Genomic DNA, 19402 nt, shown 5'->3' on the forward strand with positions numbered 1-19402 from the left:
AATTGGGATTGTACAATCTAAAACAAACAACATCAGATTATTAGAATCACTCGCCTCTCTCCTCCTCTCCTACAGAATCGCTCTCTCCCTCCAAAGTCTCTCTTTGCTTCTGCCACTAGAGGCCGAGCACGATGGCGATGGTAGCAACGCCAATAGCGAGGCTTAGGCTCAGGGTCGACGAAGAGGATTGAGGCGGACTTGACGGCGGTCATGCGGCGGCCGGAGCTCGCTGGAAATCGGCAACGTAGATCGAGTAGCAACATGAGGGCTCACGATGCTAGCATGCTGGGGACTTGCGTAGGCAAAAGGGGTGACAACATGGACTTCAATGAACCATCATGAAGTTCGTGGATGTGGCGGTTCAGCCGGTGAAGCTTCGAGGCATGACGACGACGGCAAACCCAATCGGCTGAAACAGAGGAGGCTGTCGTGGGCAGCCTTCCATGACGCGTCACGACAACAGCCGGTAGTTCAGACGGACTCCTGGGATCATGTAGACGATGGCAGTGGTTCCTGGCGGCGGCGCGACGACGGACGTCGACGGTGGAAGCAGACACACGGTAATGGCTCACCTCAGTGACTTGCATGGAAATTAAAGCATCGGGGAGCTTCACGGCGTCTTGGAGATCGTGAATGCACCAGGAATCAACCTGACTTACTTTGGGGAGGCATCACGCCAGTGAGCCGCGGCGGTGGCAGTAGTGCGTCGGTGACCTAGTAGGGAGGAGAGGGCGGCGGCATGGAGAAAGAAGTGAAGGGAGAAAAAAAGAAGCGAAATATTATTTTATAATGACATGGTGGGTAAATATATGTCACAATCCATAATTTAGAAGCAAACTTTTTTAGATTATGTATTGTGGCACAATCTGATTCTAGATTATGGATTTTGAATTGTATAATCGGTCTATTTATTTTCAATTATAATTTTAGATACTAGAATTTATAATCAAAATAAAAAATAAATAGACCCTCAATCTTTGGTGCCTAAGATTCTGGAGAATCGATATAGAATATCGACTTATGCCTACCTCGATAGGTTCGGTGCTAACAATAAATTTGGAGAACACGTAAATTCTAGTTGAAAATAAACGAAATTCCCAACCATAAATTTTCATGTTAATCAAAAAAAGAAAACATCCATCCGTATGTTGGTGGACTACTGTTTTAATGGTTCAGATAACCACCTTGACTACATTATAATAGTACAATGCAGTAGCTAAGTGGAATGAGCCATCGATTTTAGGTATACACATTGGAGTCCGTTTCAATACAGCTGACTCTATTTAAGAGAAGAATGAAAGAAATCATCTTATGAGTTCATTGCATGATGGGTAGATTGTTCGAGGTACGCACGACTAATCGTGATTTTACAAATTTAGGAACATACATCTAACTTATTTATGAATTTTTAAAATTCATGATTTCCAAAATTGCTAACCCGTGTAGGTGCACATGTTGATAGAATCAAATATATTATATTATTATTTGGAGAGAAAAAAAAAGTCATCACGCTCGCTCTTAACGTTACGAAATTATCGTGTTAATTTGAAAAAAGGAAAATATATAGTCCACTTATTATTACGAATATCTAATGGTCTAGATTAAACTAAAGATCACATATTAAATATGATTAATAAATAGCTAAATTTAAAAACCAAAAAATCCATATCAAATACAATCAATAAATACCTAATTTTGAAATTACAAAATTAGAATAAATTAGCTATTCGATTACTATACGATTTAGGAAGCAAAATATCTAAATAAATAGTCCAAATAAAATAAAATAAATAATAATTAAAATTAGGGTTAGAAGAAAAAATAAGGCTCCATATCAAATACAATCTTATAAAAATTAAATTATAAAAATTAAATATCTAAATAAAGATTTAATGAAAAATACAATTAATCAATAGCTAAAAATCATAATGAAAAATAATAAAAAATAAAAATTCTTACTAAAATAATAGATTAAGGAGCCATATGTAACTTAAGGTTATCACATTAAATAGACAGTAAATAAGTCACATCATGTAGACAAAGCAAACATAATCTAATTTTAGTTGAGCTTTCTATATCTGACATACGATTTTAACAGTTAATTAAAATAAAAATAAATCGAACCAATACGCGTATACAATTTAGTATATATTTGGAGTGTAAATAATTTTCTTTTTCACTAACATAATTTTTATTTCTTTTTTTAATTTTATTTGTTTTGTAACTGAATGACACCGATCTGAAAAAACTAAAACAACTATTTTTAATAAAGATTATTATGATAAAATATTATAACCGACCTAGCCACGCTAGTTGTATAAAAAAATAGAGATTGGCCCTGTGCCTCCACCCATATCTTAAGCTTGTCGTTGGAGTAGTCCAATACTGCTGGAATTCACCATCAGCAACAGTTATTGTATAACCTTCTTATAAGTATTAGTCCTACTATTTGATTAGACTCAACCCCACCGATATCAGGTGGCCTAACAAGCATCTTCTTCCGAGCTAAGGTCATCTTCAACGAAGACGGCATTTTTTCTTTTCAAGTACTATAGTAGAATAAGGTTCGATCTCAACCAATAAATCATCTTCAACAGAGACTGCAAACCGTATTTCTTTTTGTTATAGTAAAGCGAGATGGATGAGGGATACGGTAAATTTGTAGTCAGAAGATGGCTCCTACAATATTGTTCATAGTGTATGCGTGTGGGTTCGGGAGAGAAAGAGAGTAATGTAATATAGAAAATATGGTGTCGGTTGATGATGAAAAAATAGAGTACACTGTATTAGTGATAAATGATGCTATAATAATATTATAGGGTATGAATTTTTAGAGTTTCTGTTGGAGATAACTTCGCACTTGGATCCAACTAGGTAATCAAGGTCTGCTCACATCTCAGGCTTTGATAAATGTTTCTGCCGTCCGGCAAACACCGAATACCACATCATGCGAAGAACGAGCTGCAAAGTCCAAACTCCAAACAGGCCGAAGTGCGTTCCTGCCAGTGCCTCCCTGCCTTTCCGTGTGAAAACAAACAGCCGGCGGTAGTCCAATGAAACAGCACTCACACTGGAGAAACGAGAGGCAAGCACGGCAGGAACACTGTCGAGAGAGGTCGCAGCCTACAGGATCACAGAACCGAGCTCGTGGTCTCGGAGCCGGAGCAGCCACCCGATGAGGCAACGGGACATAAATGCAGCTCTGGGCATCACGCATTGAGTGCGGCGAAGACGGTGAGAGACAGAGAGCGCGCGCGACGGAGGGAGGCCATGCACTTGACGCAGCCGCGGACAAGCGCAGGAGTAGAGCACTAGGACGGGAGGAACAGCTCTGCGTGCGTGAGGAGAAGAGATTGCAGCAGCAGCAGCAGCAGCAGCAGCTTTGATTGCTTGTGAATGTGCACTGCCTCTGCCCCCCACGTCAAAACGGGGAAAAAGCTAGGGCCCGGTGCAGGAACGCGCGCTGGCCGATTTGACTGGACGGAGCGAGGGCGTGGGCGAGCGAAGTTCCTTGCTTGCACGAGCGGCCCAATCCTCCTCGGCACCAACGGCAATGGCAACTGCAGTGTACGCCTGTGCCGTACGCGCGCCTCGTGCCGGAAAGGAAGGCAGCGCAGGTCAATAACTGCGGCCGGAAAAAAGGTGCGCCAGGAGGAAGGGAGCGAGACGAAGAGGAAAAAGGCTGTGCGATGCGGTGCGCCAGAGCGCATTCAATTGTTGGGAAGGTCGTGTCTTTCTCAGCGACAAACAGATCAGTGCTACGATTTCACGGTCATCCGCAGGACTTGATCGACGGACACCGTTCGGCAACTTCGGGCCAGCACTGATGAGGACTTGAGCCATTAAGAATGAAGTCCTCCTCGATGTCCTCTACCTCTGCTTACCTCAGCACGTCGCGGTCCTACGCACCCGCTCGTTAGCATGCACCACCGTAGTTAGTGATGACCTCTGGTGCCATCTCTTCACTGTTCTTCTAATCCCGTCACGGCCCTCTGCCCACATTCCATCTTCTATCTCTCCCATTCTAGGACCAACTCCAGCCGAAACGGCAAATCTTACTGTATCACTGTTCCAGTTGAAAATGCTGTCCTACGTCGTCTGTACGTGTCTCCAGCAGAATCGGCAAATGCGATTTTCCAAGTTCTACAGTAGGATCGAGCAGGTTTTGGCAAATTTGTCGATGAATACGGGTTACGGTATTACTGTGCATAGCGTATGCACGTGGGTTCGAGAAGACAAAGAGAATAATAGAAAGGAGAAAATAGGGTAGCTGTTGGAGATGAAAAAATAGAGGATACTGTAATAGTGTTAGGGAATACTGTAATAGTATTATAGGAGATGAATTTTTAAAGTATTTGCTGAAGATGATCATTGACACTGAGATCAATAACTGTCAAACGGCATTCTCGATAGACATATAGTACTATTACTTTCATAGTCATGACATTTGTTGTAGCGGTGCTGATGCCGCTACTACAATTTCTCAGCCATCTCCAATAGTTACCTCAAATTTTCATTCTAAAAATACTATTATAGTATCCTCTATCACTATTACAGTATCTCTTATTTTTTTTTATCTCCAACAGCTACCCTATTTCTTACTTTCTACTACTTTTTCTCCCTCCATATCCACTATCAGCCTTATCTACAGTACTGCCACAGGGTTTTCCTACATCCGGGCTCACTGTCAGCCTCTATCTACAGTACTACCACATCACAGCTACAGTGTTGCGGTTGCTACAGTGCCCGGCAAATGTACAGCACAGTACTCTCTCTGTAACACTGTAGCGCACTGTAGTACTTAGATAGAGGATCTGTTAGAGATACATTTTCAGTGCTACAGAGACCGTAAAAAGTACTGTAAATGGCATTCTCGATAGATATATAGTACTATTATTTTTATAGTCATGACATTTGTTGCGCGGTGCTGATGCCGCTACTACAACTTCTCACCCATCTTCAACAGTTACCTCAAATTTTTATTTAAAAATATTATTATAGTATTCCCTATCACTATTACAGTATTTCTTATTTTTTTATCTTCAACAACTACCCTATTTCTTACTTTCTACTTACCTTCTCCCTCTACATCTGTCAGCCTTATCTACAGTACTGCTACAGAGTTTTCCTACATCTGGACTCACTGTCAACCTCTATCTACAGTACTGCCACATCACCGCTACAGTGTTGCGGCTACTTACAGTACTCGGCAAATTTATAGCAAAAATACTCTCCGTAATACCGTAGCGCACTGTAAGTACTTAGATAGAGGATCTGTTAGAGATGAATTTTTAGTGCTACAGAGACCGTAAAAAGTACTGTAGCACTAGAATTTGCAGATTTGAGGATTCCGTTGGAGTTGGATACGATTAATGCTAAAAGTGGATCTTGAAATTGGAATTTAGCTATAGTGACTTGGTTTAATATAAATTGCTCCTTCTAACCCTTCTACTCTATTCTATTTGATATAATCTTAGCGGCCGGTGTTAAATTTATCCTTAGTGCATATCCCCGCAACATATTTGGTTGATCTTACTTATTACTATAGAAATTATTTTCACAGCAGGTTCGTAACTATTTTTACACTCAATTATCGAACCGACTACAAGAAAGGATCTGTAAAAACCAACAATTCTTTCAATCGAGTCTAAAAATCTACTGTAATAAATATTTACCAAAAAAGTAGGTACATTTACACCAATTATTACCACTGAATGATCATATAAATTAAACAAAGCTATATGTACAAAATTGTATATATCTACATGTAGATCAAATCATGTCTTTACTAGAGCTATATGTACACAAGTGCATAATCGTTGCAAAAGAAACTAATTAAATACAAGTATTATCAACCAAGCATTCGATCTAACACCTCACCTACTCGTCATTTAGGAATAAACTGTCGGCGACGGCAGTGGTGCCCATGGTTCCCTAGATGGTGGGCGGAGCGAAACCACTATAAAACACTTCAAAGTTCCTCTCCGCCTTCACATCGAACGCCTCGTCGCACACCCAATAGCAGATCTACCTCTCAACTACCGCACAAAGTCACAAAACACATGATGTTGCTTGCTCCCTTTGTTGCACCTTCACGCGTAGCTCTTCTTGTTCAGTCAGATATGTATCGAAAATGAATCCAATCTAAAAACCGTCCACACCATGAAATTTGGATAGGGGAGGGGCATTTGCACGTACCTTCTGGGAGGGTGAGTAGCGCGTGCATCGCAATCACACACAAGGCACACCGTAGATCTGTATCCAAAAAATGAATTCGATCTAAGAACCCGTCACGCCGCAAGATCTAGATGGGGGAGGGACACTGCACGTACCTTTTGAGAGAGTGAGCACCAAGAGCGTGTCGCACACATGGCATGCTGTAGAGAAGGAGCGACCGAAGTCACCACGACCATCTGCTCCTTGTCATCGCACTACCATCTGCGGTTAAACTTACCTATGTTGTTCTCGAATGAGGCCGGCGAGTTGCCCTTACTGCAGATCTAGGCGAGGCCGCTGTGCTCTCCTTCATGTAAATGTGACATGTGACGAGAGGGAGAGAAGGGAAGATAGAGGCACCTGGGAGTACGAGTGTGGAGACCAATCTCTTGGCCTGGATTATATACTAGGGTTTAGAGGATATGAGCCTCTTTGGGTAGTAAAATTGGATTGAACACTAATCCACATAATTTTGGCGTTGAAAAAATCCATTTTATTTTTTCTCTCAAGTGACACGAATTTTACGCGAAATGCACATACAACATTTTTGTGAGAGTTGAACTTGCAACCACTCACCTTGCGCGAAGTTTCCTTACCATCTCACTTATTATTAATTGCTAAGAGCAATGTGTTATTTTCTTCTTTTGATCATTGTTGTCTAAAATTTTATTGATTATTTGGGTACCAAAATAACTTCAAATGAAAATGTTGTTAACTACAGAGTTGTAAAACTCACTGAGCGCTAAAATTTTCATATAAATTATTTTTTCATTTTACTCTGTATGAATATTTTTGAAGTACCTCTCGTCAGCTTCCACCATGGGCTGGTTTAGAATGATAGTCCTACCAATTTTCTTAAGGAAGATTCATAGGAACTGGAAAGGACCTTATCAATTACTAACGAATAAAACTTTGAATGAATTTCCATTGAGTTATCCTCTTGTTGTGACATTTACCATTTTCGCTATGAACACCGCTACTGTAGCTCTGATACTGTATTGCTCCCGTCAGTGGCTGGTGATAAAAGACCAAACCTGGATGCTGTGATTTCAGCCACAGGGACACATCAATTGCACTGTAGAAAGAAAATGAGAACCATCCCAAGATAAGTGACGGCATTGTAGTCATGACGACGAACACTCCATGTCAACTACAGCGACACTGGCATTTCACTGTAATACTACATGTCGCGATATGACATAATTACAAACGTAGGAACTTAATGATAGAGAAAACATATATGGTCCAGGAAAGAAGAATCTTTCTTTTCCTGGTGTCTTTTCCTCCTAATTATCTGGAGAAAGACTGCAGATCACAATCAACATTCGTCTGTTCAGCCGCAGTGCTGGCTTGGGAAATAGAGATGCATAGTGAAAAAAATGAGAAATTATCGTATCAGCTCAGCTGGACCCTTGGATGCACCATTGTATGAAGACTTAGTTTGACCATATGGTAGGTTTTAATCCACCGCTTAGGTTTTTAAACTTTTTGATTAGTTGAAAATAATATAATTCTAAAATTCTTATAGCAACCTAGCATGCCTAGTTGATGAAGACCATCTTCTCGTGTCCCCATGACTACGCCAACTATCAATAATTGATAAAGTTGATTATACGAATAATTGTATAAAGTAGAGAAATCAGTTGGTCTCAACGTATGTATTGAAGATAGATAAATAAGTTTTTTGTAGGTTTAATTTTTCTTAGGATAATAGTACTACGTACTGTTTCACTTGATTATTATCAGAAAAAGACAATTACAATTGTGATGTATCTAGATTTATTTTTAAAGCTTTCGACAAGTTCTCTCGTGTTCTAGGTATTAAAGTCCTTTTGCGATGATTTCATTGTAATATGGATCTATCATGTATCTCAATGGGTGTCTCTGATCCTACGATCCTACCCGGCTAGGCTCAATTTGTGTTAATGATCTGGCTCCTTGGTGGAAATTCAATCTAGCTCTTGGCTCTAGGATCGAATCAGCTCTAATTTGGCTTCCCTAGGAGATCTGCTTTTGACGTATCCCTCCACCTCCTTATATAGTCATGGCGAGGTAGTCGTATCCTACTTGGATACTCCGAACATAACTTTACTAGATTATACTTCTTTCAGATATCTGGAAGATTCTTTTCTAATCCGAGGAAGATTTTTGTATAGAATACGATAAACTGTCTGGAATATCGATACATGTCTCATTTACCCCATAACGGTTGTAAACATACTGTATCAGATTAAGTACATGTGTACGGTGGATACCTGTAATAAGGTTATACCATATTTATATTAAATATATAATTATTAATTACATATTACTTAGAGATTGGGACCAAAAGTTACTCGAACCGTGCGCCATGTTAAAGGATCAGACATAAGAGACTCAAGATGTAGCCAAATCGCTAAAAAAAAGCACTTGCTCCAACCAAGATTTGGTGCATAAGTTTTTGGTTCATCCCATTAAGCCAATCTCAAAACATATTACTCCTGTTTCGATCTCGAAATTAGGCCTAGAATTCTGGAATTGGAATTGGGCCCAATTGGTTTCATGTGTTTGGTTCCTTTTACTGTGTAGAATAGAATCGACGGTCAAATTCCACATAAATACCCTACAACCCAAGCCGATTCCACATGTGCCCCCTTAGAATCCTACTGATTTGGCATCCCCGATGCAACCTATCCTTTCCTCATGCTCCACCCCCTCCCCATAGATCCGCCGCCATCGCCCATGCTCCGTCGCCGTCTCCTTCCGTGCCGCACCCACTCCCCTGCCGCAGCTCGTGCTTCGCCACCACCCATGTTCCGCTCCCTCCGCACCACTGTCGCCTCCGCCAGCTCGTCCCGTGTTATAGCCACTCCCCTGCCGTAGCCTGTGCCTCGCCGCCGTAGCCAGCCTAGGTAGTTATGAGGCCCATCTTTGTGATGCTAGTTGCAAGATCTGAGGCTTTAAATATTGTCATTATATTGCATTTCTAGGAATCATAATAGCATTGGTCTTTATTGTCCCATAGAACTTGTTATTAACTTTGCGAGTGATGACTTGCAAGATTAAATGCCCACATTGTCTAAAAAGTATATTTGTGATAATAATTTCAAGAGCTGAGGCTTGAAACATGGTCATCATGTCGTAATTTAGCTTCTTGCATTGCATTCTCACTTCCAAATATGCAAACAATATCTTTTGCCCATTTGCAACCATCAATAATGCATGCTTACATAACTGAAGAGAATGAAAGAAGGAAGAAGAGAAGGAAGGTCATGTCAAATATTTTTCTTGCCACACTTGATGCTGTAGTTGCATATGTATGTTTTAAGAGGATGCCTAAGGAGATTGGTTCATTTAATGATGATGAAGAACGGTATAGAATTAGTAGATATTTGCTATGAGATATGTACGATGGCTCAGAAGTAACATGTTATGACCAGTTACGGTTCACTAAACAGTCATGTAATGACTTGTGCGCCATGTTGCGAGAGAAATCTAGGTTCCGTGGTAGTGTGTACATAAATGTAGAAGAGAAGGTGGCAATGTTCTTGCATATGATTGGTCATGGTATAAAAATGAGGGTGCTCCATGTAACATATAAGCGGTTGCTAGAGACTATTAGTAAGCAGTTTAAGAAAGTGCTAGGAGCTGTTCTGTCATTGTGGGTGTGAGTGTGTGTGTGGGGGGGGGGGGAGGGGGTATTATCAAGCTTTCTAACCCTTCAACTGAGCATCCGGAAGACTATAAATGGAGGTGGTTTAGGGATGCCCTTGGAGTCCTTGATGGGACTCATGTTTCAGTCTATGTTCCAATACCAGCTCAAAGGAGCTATAGAAATAGGAAGCAACAAATTAACACTAACATGCTTGTTGTTTGTGGTCGAAACGTGAAGTTTGTGTATGTCTTATCTAGATGGGAAGGTTTCGCATCTGATTCAAGAGTATTGCGCGATTCAAGAGTACAACTTAGTACATGTTGGGTACACAAATGGCCCTGGATTCCTAGCACCGTATTGGTCCGCTCGCTATCACTTGAAAGAGTGGGCTGCAAGTAACTATGAACCCAGAACACCAAAGGAATTATTTAACCTGTGACATGCTTTAGATAGAAATGTCATTGAGAGGACCTTTGGGTTATGGAAGAAGAAATGGGCTATACTGCGAGATGCATCTTTCTTTGATATTAACAATCAGGTAAATAATAGGGCAATGTGTTTTGAAATATATGTTTTATAGTCTCTTTTGCCATACTTTGACATATAGTTTGCCATCCTGCAGATTCGTATTATTAATGCTTACTGCATGTTGCATAACTTCGTGAGAGATAGACAACGTGAAATGGATGACATTTTGTTGGCTCAAGTGGACCAAGAGTTAACATCTGGTCCTTGTGAGTACAACGATGAAGACAATCTGATTTGAACTATCCGAGTAACTAACGAGTGGATCGAGTTTAGAGATAAGTTAGCAGAGGATATGTTTGCTGACTATGAAGCGAGAAGGGCAGCTAGGACCAACTAGTATCACTTATATTTGCAGCTAGGTCTAGTTACAATGAAATGGCATATTTTGCGGTGGCATGCTCTGTAGGTCTAGAACTAGATGTACATAGGGGGGCATATTTTGTAAAGTTTATGATATCTTATTATGCAAGGCATATATATATATCTCGTGCTTTGTTTATTGTCTCCAGTGACATGAATGCATAGAAAGAAAAGAAAAGTGGTAGGAACTACCTTATTTGGATTGATGAACTAGACAATGCACTTTTGGAGGTTCTTGTTGAGCACCACAACAATGGTGACCATGTCCAGAATGGATGAAAACCACATGTATACGCTACTGCTATAAATAATGTATGCGAGAAGTGCTCTATTGACATCACAAAAGACAACATAATGGCCAGGTACAAAACATTTGACAAGCACTATGAAGTTATTAGTAAGATCCTTTCTCAGAGTGGATTTGGATGGGATTGGGAGGACCATAAGTTGAAAATTGACAATGAAGATGTTTGGGCAAAATATGTGGAGGTATGTCATCAAACAAGTAATATGAACATGTACTAGTAGCACTAGCTAGCTCATTGCTTATAATTAATCTTGTGTTTCAGCTTATGTCACGAGTAAAATTTAGTACAAGTGGGATCTATCCATGCCCCATAATTTTTCCACTTGTATCAATACGATCAAATGTTCTTGGTTATGCTAGATGCAACATCTTTTGGTAGCTCTGTATTCACATCTTCCTAGAATAGATTTTTTGACCTTTTTTTACTAAATATATGAACACAGAATGACTACGTTTTTAGCATTGGGCTACTATTTCATAGTGTATGTTTTTCATCGTGTATTCTCTCTTATTTTTTAGAATGACATATCATCTTTGTTTTGCATTCTCAGTAGGACAAATTTTGTCCTATGCCTAGAACCAACCATAATCCTGTGTAATTTTGTCTATATAATTATTTGTGTTTTGCAGAACAACAAAGTTGCTGCTTACTACAAGACCAAAATTGTTAAGTATTATGATGCAATTCATCTATTCTAAAGATCATGCAACAAGAGAAGGTACAAGGATTGGCCTTGAGAGTGCACATGAGGTAGCATGCTAATTAGTTGCTAAAAATGGATGTGAAGGAAGTCCTAACATACCATCTAGTTAGTGGGGGCATGAAACTAGGAATGTGAAGAGGCACCGAATACATGACACACTTTGCAACTTGCTTGGAGAGATCAGTAGTACCGTTCATGCTTCTATGAAGGCTAGTGACTCTGTGCAAGTCCCCATGGCAACTCCACTTGAAGAAATTTTTTAGCTCTCCAAAAGGTACTAGACTTGGCCCGTGAAGATTTTATGAAAGCCTATAGTGTTCTTACTAGTGATGAGCGTAAATTTAAATCTCTTATGATCCTTCTAATAGACATGAGGAAGTATTAGCTATTGATGCAAATATGAAGGTTTGGACATGAGTAAGGATTGACTTTTTTGTGACATGTAGTGTATGTCATGTATGGACATACGTTATGTATTCCGACTTTTTAATGTATGTGTACTGTGCTTTTCTATGTCCGGACCAATCGTGATGTAATCGGACATGTTAATGTATGTGTGTCATGATGTTCTATGTACATTGTGAGGATGGTGCCGATTTGAGTAACATCTACTCAGGTAGGGTTGAAAATGGGATGGATATTTTCTGTCCGCCCGACTACTCGAAGGCTTGCGAAGTAAATATGGGATGACTAGTATCCATGTTCGACTCTGGATTTGAGAAAAAAAAATGTAGGATGAGATATAAGATGAGTGATATTCATTTGAAGTATCCGAATGTTAGGTATTACGAGAAAATCTATTATGATTTCACTTAAAAATATGATAATATATAGATATATTATCATACATCCGTAGACAGATAATATTGAATGATCTTATTTTTACATCTTACCGATTACTCTATCTGTACTCACTTTGATTGCACCCCTATACTGTTTAATGTGCTGTATGGAGATGTGAATGAAGTGAATTTTTTTTATCTATCTTACTAACCGATATCTATTCGACTATCCGTTCCGACTCTAAAAAAAATATATAGGACATGATACATGATGGAGAAATAATTATTCAGCACTATCCGTGTTCGACTTTAACTTCGAGAAAAAAATATAGGATATGACACAAGATAAGCTATATCCATCCGTATCTGAACCGTTTTCACCCCTAGTCTCAGGGTAAGTGTTCAAAACGTACTTCACTTTGTTCTTATGTAGAATTAGAATCCAAATAGTATATGCACAATTCTTTCAATCTATGTGTACTTCAAACCACAAAGACAAATAATATATATGTATGTAAAATAGTTTACAAGTGATTAAGACAATTCCAAAAAAGGAGATCCAAACAGGTTCAAGAATTAAATTACATCTGATCAATTCAGATTGTAACTAAATAACATAATTGAAATTACAATCCAATTTCAGTTCCTCAGGAAATGGAATTCCGAGTCAAATTCCAGAAAACCAATTCAAGTAGAGAAACCAAAAGGAAGCCTTAAGAGACACTGTTTTTTAAGATAAAGGAACCTTTTTTCATTAGAGACACTACTTAGAGATTAGACCAAAAGTTACTCGAACCGTACGCCATATCGGAGGATCAAGACATAAGAGACTCGACGTATAGCCTCTTGGGCATTTTAGCAAAATTTAAGCCTCACTCTCTCCGAAGCCATTATGAGTGTACCATCAATTTAGGCCTGACAAGGCTTAGCATCGTAGCACCATTTACGGGCTGGACTCAGTAGAGGCTGCTTTCTGGGGTTCAATCCTGCCAACGTCATCTAAAATGGACGAATACAGCCTTGGGCCGACCTACAACCAAACCCATTGGTCCAAGGCTCCAAGCGCAAAATATGAATGTCTATGTAGGGGCCCAGCCTAAATCCAGTCCGGCACGTAGCTGAAGATCGTCAGGTTGTACAGGCCAGCTGCTGCCTAACGGTGTGGCCTGGCGAGCAAATCTTGCCCGGACCGCCCTACTCGGGATGCTGCCTGCGTCCCAGTTGCTACTTGCTCGGCGCCACGGCGGCCGGCGTTTTAAGTCGTTGGACTTCCAGTACACCCGGGGCGAGCGGCGACCAGAAGCAACACGTTCATACCACCCTGTAAGTGGAATCTTTCAAGTGTCTTATAATCAATCATGGTTTCTGCATTTAGTACATGTATGAAGGTTCTAATTCCGTCAGCTTTAATGAATCATCGTACGAAATTGTGCATGTGTAAAATGAACAAATTCGATTGGCGACTAACTGGAGCTGAGACTTCTTACTAACCCACGGGCCTCGTCTGACGTAACATCGAAATGCGGACTCAGGTGTGAGTGGCTCGTATGTCAGATAAACCGGTCACGTGAGTATTCCTTTTCACACTGATAAGAACAAAATAAAGTACTATATACCACCAAATTTCTCTCGCACATTACATTTCTGCAGCATGAACAGAAGACTATAAATAATAATCATGACGCAAGTACATGAGCTGAATAAATAGCACCATATACTTTCAGTGTACAAAGAAGCGAATAACTTAAACATATGGCCAAATTTACCTCTTCAGATCATAAAGTTCAGAGGTTCCTTAGGTCATCTCCAGTAGATACTTCAAAAATTTATCATCCACAATACTATTATAATATTCGTTAATACTATTACAGCATCCTCTATTTTTTTAATCTCTAACAGCTACCATATTTCATACCTTTAATTACTCTCCTCCTTCCCTCGGACCTACCGACATACACTCGGCACAGTAATACGAAGCCTCCAATCGATCCGCAAATTTCCGGCTCCCGGTGCTACAATATTTTTTGGTCCCGCTTCCATGTAGCGCCTGAAACCGAAGCTGCTGGAACTTAATACCGATCGGCTGGATCGGAAAAAAGACGCTCTAGCACGCTGCACGGGAATACGAATCGGAAATACCGATCCTGCTGGAGTAGGCCTTATGACCCAAAACACCCATAAAATTTATTTGGGGCTAGGGCTAGCCCGGCGGTGGCACGGTACTTTGCTGAAATCTCCTCGGCCTCGAGAACTTCTTCACCACGCAGGGCCATAACCATCGCCCTCTTTTCTTCAGCTTCCTTATGGATGATTGCCATCTTGTTTTTCATCTTCTCTTCACATTCAGCCTTCTTCTTTTCTAGCTCTTCCTGAACATTAGCTCCAAGAGATTAGATGTACTTTGTACAGAAATACGTGAGATATTGCATCGCGTGAAACATAACCTGCCAATACCAAATATTTACAGAAGAGAAAATGAACTATTATATAGATATTTGTTCATATATTGTGATCTGCCTATTACGTTACTTCCAATATTTTTTCTGTACTGCAACTAGACATTAACACTAAAAAATAACCATTTTTCAAGACCATACGCGCACAATAGACCTCGGCTGCGCTCTAGCTGACCGACTGAGCCATGCTTTCTTCTACGTGCGCGCCCTGGCCGAGCCAGCTTCCCTCCCGCCTGCCCTCGATCACTTCAGCGTGCACCCAATCGAGTTCGCCTTTAATCCGCTCCACATGCCACCGCCTTCGATCCAGAATTGGCCGATAGTGCCACCTACAAAATCCGACCAGGTGCCTCAATCTCAAACCCTAAAATCCATAAAAATCACAGCGACCGGCGATCTCAAGCCCCAAATCGACACCGTCGGCATCTCCGGATCGCAACTATGGCCCCGACCTCAAATCAGCGACAGATTCTCAACCCCAATGCCGCCGACCATGTTGAATTTCGTAGAATCGACGTCAATAAGGTCATCCACGCCCCAAGCATTCCCGACTGCAACTACAACAACAACACCAACTGCAGATCCTGGTGTTGCTGCAATCATATCCATGGCGATCACAACCAAGGGGTGTGGGCATGCAACAGAGTTGGATCCCTTGCACCACCAATGTTTCATGACACCTCTAGTTGCGATCTCTCGAATCGCCATGGAGACAACTCCAGTTGAAAGGAGTTACGTCCATGTAAGTTACCCAGTTTGTGCTATATTGCAGTTACAACTTGGTTTGTAGCGGTGATTCAGAAACATTCGAGTTATAAAATGCTCAACAACATAGTTACAACATGATAGACACTCTAGTTATGATATGCATTATTGAGTGAGTATTAATTACAGTATGGTAGATATTCTAGTTATAACATGGTGAACACTACAGTTACAATATGGTAGACACTCTAGTTATGATATGTATTTTCTAGTATAAACTAGTTACAACATGATAGACACTCTAGTTACAACATGTTGAACATTACAATTACAACATAGTAGATAATCTAGTTATAACATGCTGAACAATAAAATTGCAACATTGCCAATTACAATTGATCAATGATATTATTTTTTTATGTGTCTCTGAATTTGCATAACCCAATGATTTTGAATGTATTTGTACCACAAGAGGACATAACTTTTGATGATCTAGAAGAAGCATACACTTTCTACTATGATTACGCACAGCTTATGGGTTTTAGTGTTAGGAGATACAGGAAACATACTGAGATAGTGTGGTATGTTAGTAACAAACAGGGTTTTGGGGATTCAAATGATGAGGATGATGAATTTGGTAGTGAAAACAAATCAATGAGGGCCATTTGCAAAAATGAGGTGAAGGTGAAGTTGAATAAGAAGGAGAAATACTGGTATTTCGACCATGCCATTTTGGAACACAACCACCAACTATTTTCATCACCACACATGGTGTGTTACATGCATGAACACAAGCAAAGAGACAAAAGGGATCCTCAATCTTATCAATATCATGTCTCGCAATGATGTTCCGTATCATAATATGATGAATATAATTTCAGAGTTCCACGGAGGAAGCTCAGAGAGATGTTAAAAATAGGTACATGCTGAATACTCTAAAAAAATCTTGTTAGCAGTTACTATTGCGTTGTATAAGCGGGTTTCAATTCTAATACTTATGCGATTACTACTGCTTTTCAGCAAAGCTGAGTTGCCAAGCAGGAGAGGATGGATGACGTACCAAAGCTAATTGAGTTCTTCAACTGGTGCAAACTTTAGAATGAATACTTCTATTGGGATGTACAAGTTGAAGAGGAAACTAAGGTGATAATTGATATCTTTTGAAGCCACGCCAACCAGAGGGCTGATTGCAATGACTTCGGAGATGTTGTCACCTTCTACACCACACACAAAACTAACAAGAACAGAATGTCATTAGCATGTTCGTTGGCTCGAACCATCAGCTACAAAATGTTGTGTTTGGGCAGGTGCTATTGCGGGATGAGTCAGAAGAGCCATTTGTGTGGCTATTCAAAACATTCAAGGCCTGCATGAAGGGACACAAGCTCCATGTAATTCTTATGGGTGAGTTCTTCATTAAAAACTATGGTAATTGATGTCAGCTCATATGCTTTTCAAAAATATTTCTCATATGATTCTAATCCATGGCATGGCAGATGAAGACCCGATAATGAAAGTCACAATATCTTAAGTTTTTGAGAAGACATACTATAGATACTGCAGGGGACACATAACAAAAACTTGACAGTGGGAACTTGACAAGCTGTATGCAGAGCATAAACTGGCCACTCTCGTAGACAGGATTTGAGAAGGTCTGGAATGAAACAGTGGACACATACAGCACAAGGGTGAACTCATCAATCAAGGCCCTACGTGATAAGAGGGCTATGTAGATTGCTGCCTACTTCAAAAAGATATATTGCTGGAGAATGACATCTACACAAAGAAGTGTAACAGGGTGTTAAAAGATGTTTTTTAAACAGTATGACCTCACTATACATATTTGCTGAAAAAAATGTTAAAGACACTTTAACATATGGATCATATAAAAACGGGGAGACACATTACTCTTAAATAAAAATGCTTGTTCTCTGCTTTCGCCTTCCCGTTCTATTCCCATGGTTTGATCAAAGAGTTCTTCTTTTCGGTCTCTACCTTTGCGAGAGCAATGTCTAAATATGGCTATTGTAGTAAGTCAGTTTTCATGGTTGTACCCAATAGAAGGAGAAGAATAATGATTAGCTAATTACCTGTCATTTGAGTTCTTTTGCGTGTTCTCAGCAGGAGGTTTATCAGCACCTCTGGGAAGCATAAAATGCAAGAAAATTATTCAGAAATCAGAATAAAAGACTTGACTGAACATTGAGCTACGGACAACATGCATAGCATTCAAGAAATCATGTACTCCAACATATAAACTTCATGCTCATTTTCTCAGAGTGTAAGAAAAAATCATACATATATAGGTGAAAATTGTTAGAAACTCTGATATTTACTAATCGCATGGGTTTCTTTTGGTTTCACTAGCTAGACTATCGAGTTCTAACCTCCAACTTGGCAACAAAGCAAGGCTCTCTGAAAAAAAAAAACTACTACCAGCACGGCATTCCTGCTCTTGATTACCTCCAAAATTTTCATACAATACATAATTAGTAAACTTGTCAATTCGTCTTATAGAGTATCTTGCAAGAGATGGGCCCGATACTTAACTATTTTGAGGTTTGGAGTGGTGGGATCGAATGCCAGGAAATTGGCAGGATGTGATTGCTCACCAGCAGGCCAGTATGCAACTTGTGGTGGAAATCACAAATCAGTTTCTGTTTTAACATGCACCCTGAAGATATACATTCTACTTAGTTCCGTCATGCTGACATTTACAGTAGTTAACGGTGACGAGGACATAATTAGTAGTACCAGAGAAGAAGGTTCTTATTGGAGGTCAAAACTTCAACACAAGTGTTCGACGGGATTATATAAGGACACTATTTAGGCCAATTTAAGGGCTATAATTTATAGCCCAAAACTTCTTGACTAACAGAATTGATATCTGGAACGAAACTGAATTTATCACGATCGCAGAACACATTAACAAAACTGTCGGCGCTCTGGAATTCCACGAAGGAAAATTTCGCGTGCCTTTTCCCCGATGAAACTGAAAACTTGCATCCGTTGCCAGTAACAAAGACCATTAAGCTCTACTGCTCTAGAGTCTAGACAGGGTTAAGCAAGAACTGCTAACCAACTAGCCAAGTACTACTCACTGTGTCACATCCGTGAATTCAAAAAAAAAAAAAAACACAACAGAGAAAAAAATCTCTCTCTCCCATTCTCTCTTCCTCTTTTGTCCTGTCCTGTCCCGTCATGTCACCCGCGGATCCGGTGAACAGTACCTCGTCGCTGGGATTTCCGCCGCCCCCTTTTCCCTCAAATCCCGCCCGCGAATTCGGAGTTCGTCACCACCGCCTCACACCCGCACCGCCGCGAATCCCACAACCTCGCGCCCCGGGGCCGAGACCCATCCCATCCCGGACCTCCACGTAGAGCTCCGCTGTGCCCATGCCCTGCCACCTCCCTCTCCTTCTCCGACCGCCTATAAATGGCGTCGAGGGTGTCGTTCCTTGCCTCGCACCAACACCACTTCGCTCCTCCCTCACTCACTCTCTGCGCCATCCTCGACCAGGAGCTCGCCGCCGTCGGTAAGCACCACACTCCTCCTCCCCACACTTATCGGAGCCATTGTCATCGAACTCCACCCGACCCAGATCCACACCCGGTCGCTGCCAACCCGTTTTGTTGCTCGTCGGTGTCCGCCGCGGCGCCGCCCCTCTCCCTCATCCTGTCTCTCTCATTCTATCTCTCTCTAGATTTCC

General features: G+C 40.6%; 1 non-coding gene and 1 pseudogene across 1 annotated transcript; one reads left to right on the forward strand and one right to left on the reverse strand.

The window, feature by feature from the left end:
• Window positions 1-9233: 9233 nt before the first annotated feature.
• Window positions 9234-9319, forward strand: LOC133920235 (small nucleolar RNA SNORD34). The gene has a single exon (XR_009910049.1). It is a non-coding gene; the product is annotated as a small nucleolar RNA SNORD34 (small nucleolar RNA).
• A 5371-nt stretch (window positions 9320-14690) lies between these two features.
• Window positions 14691-19090, reverse strand: LOC133918012 (remorin 1.4-like; annotated as a pseudogene).
• Window positions 19091-19402: the final 312 nt, after the last annotated feature.

The sequence above is a fragment of the Phragmites australis genome, chromosome 5 (assembly GCF_958298935.1).
Source record: "Phragmites australis chromosome 5, lpPhrAust1.1, whole genome shotgun sequence".
NCBI lineage: Eukaryota > Viridiplantae > Streptophyta > Magnoliopsida > Poales > Poaceae > Phragmites > Phragmites australis.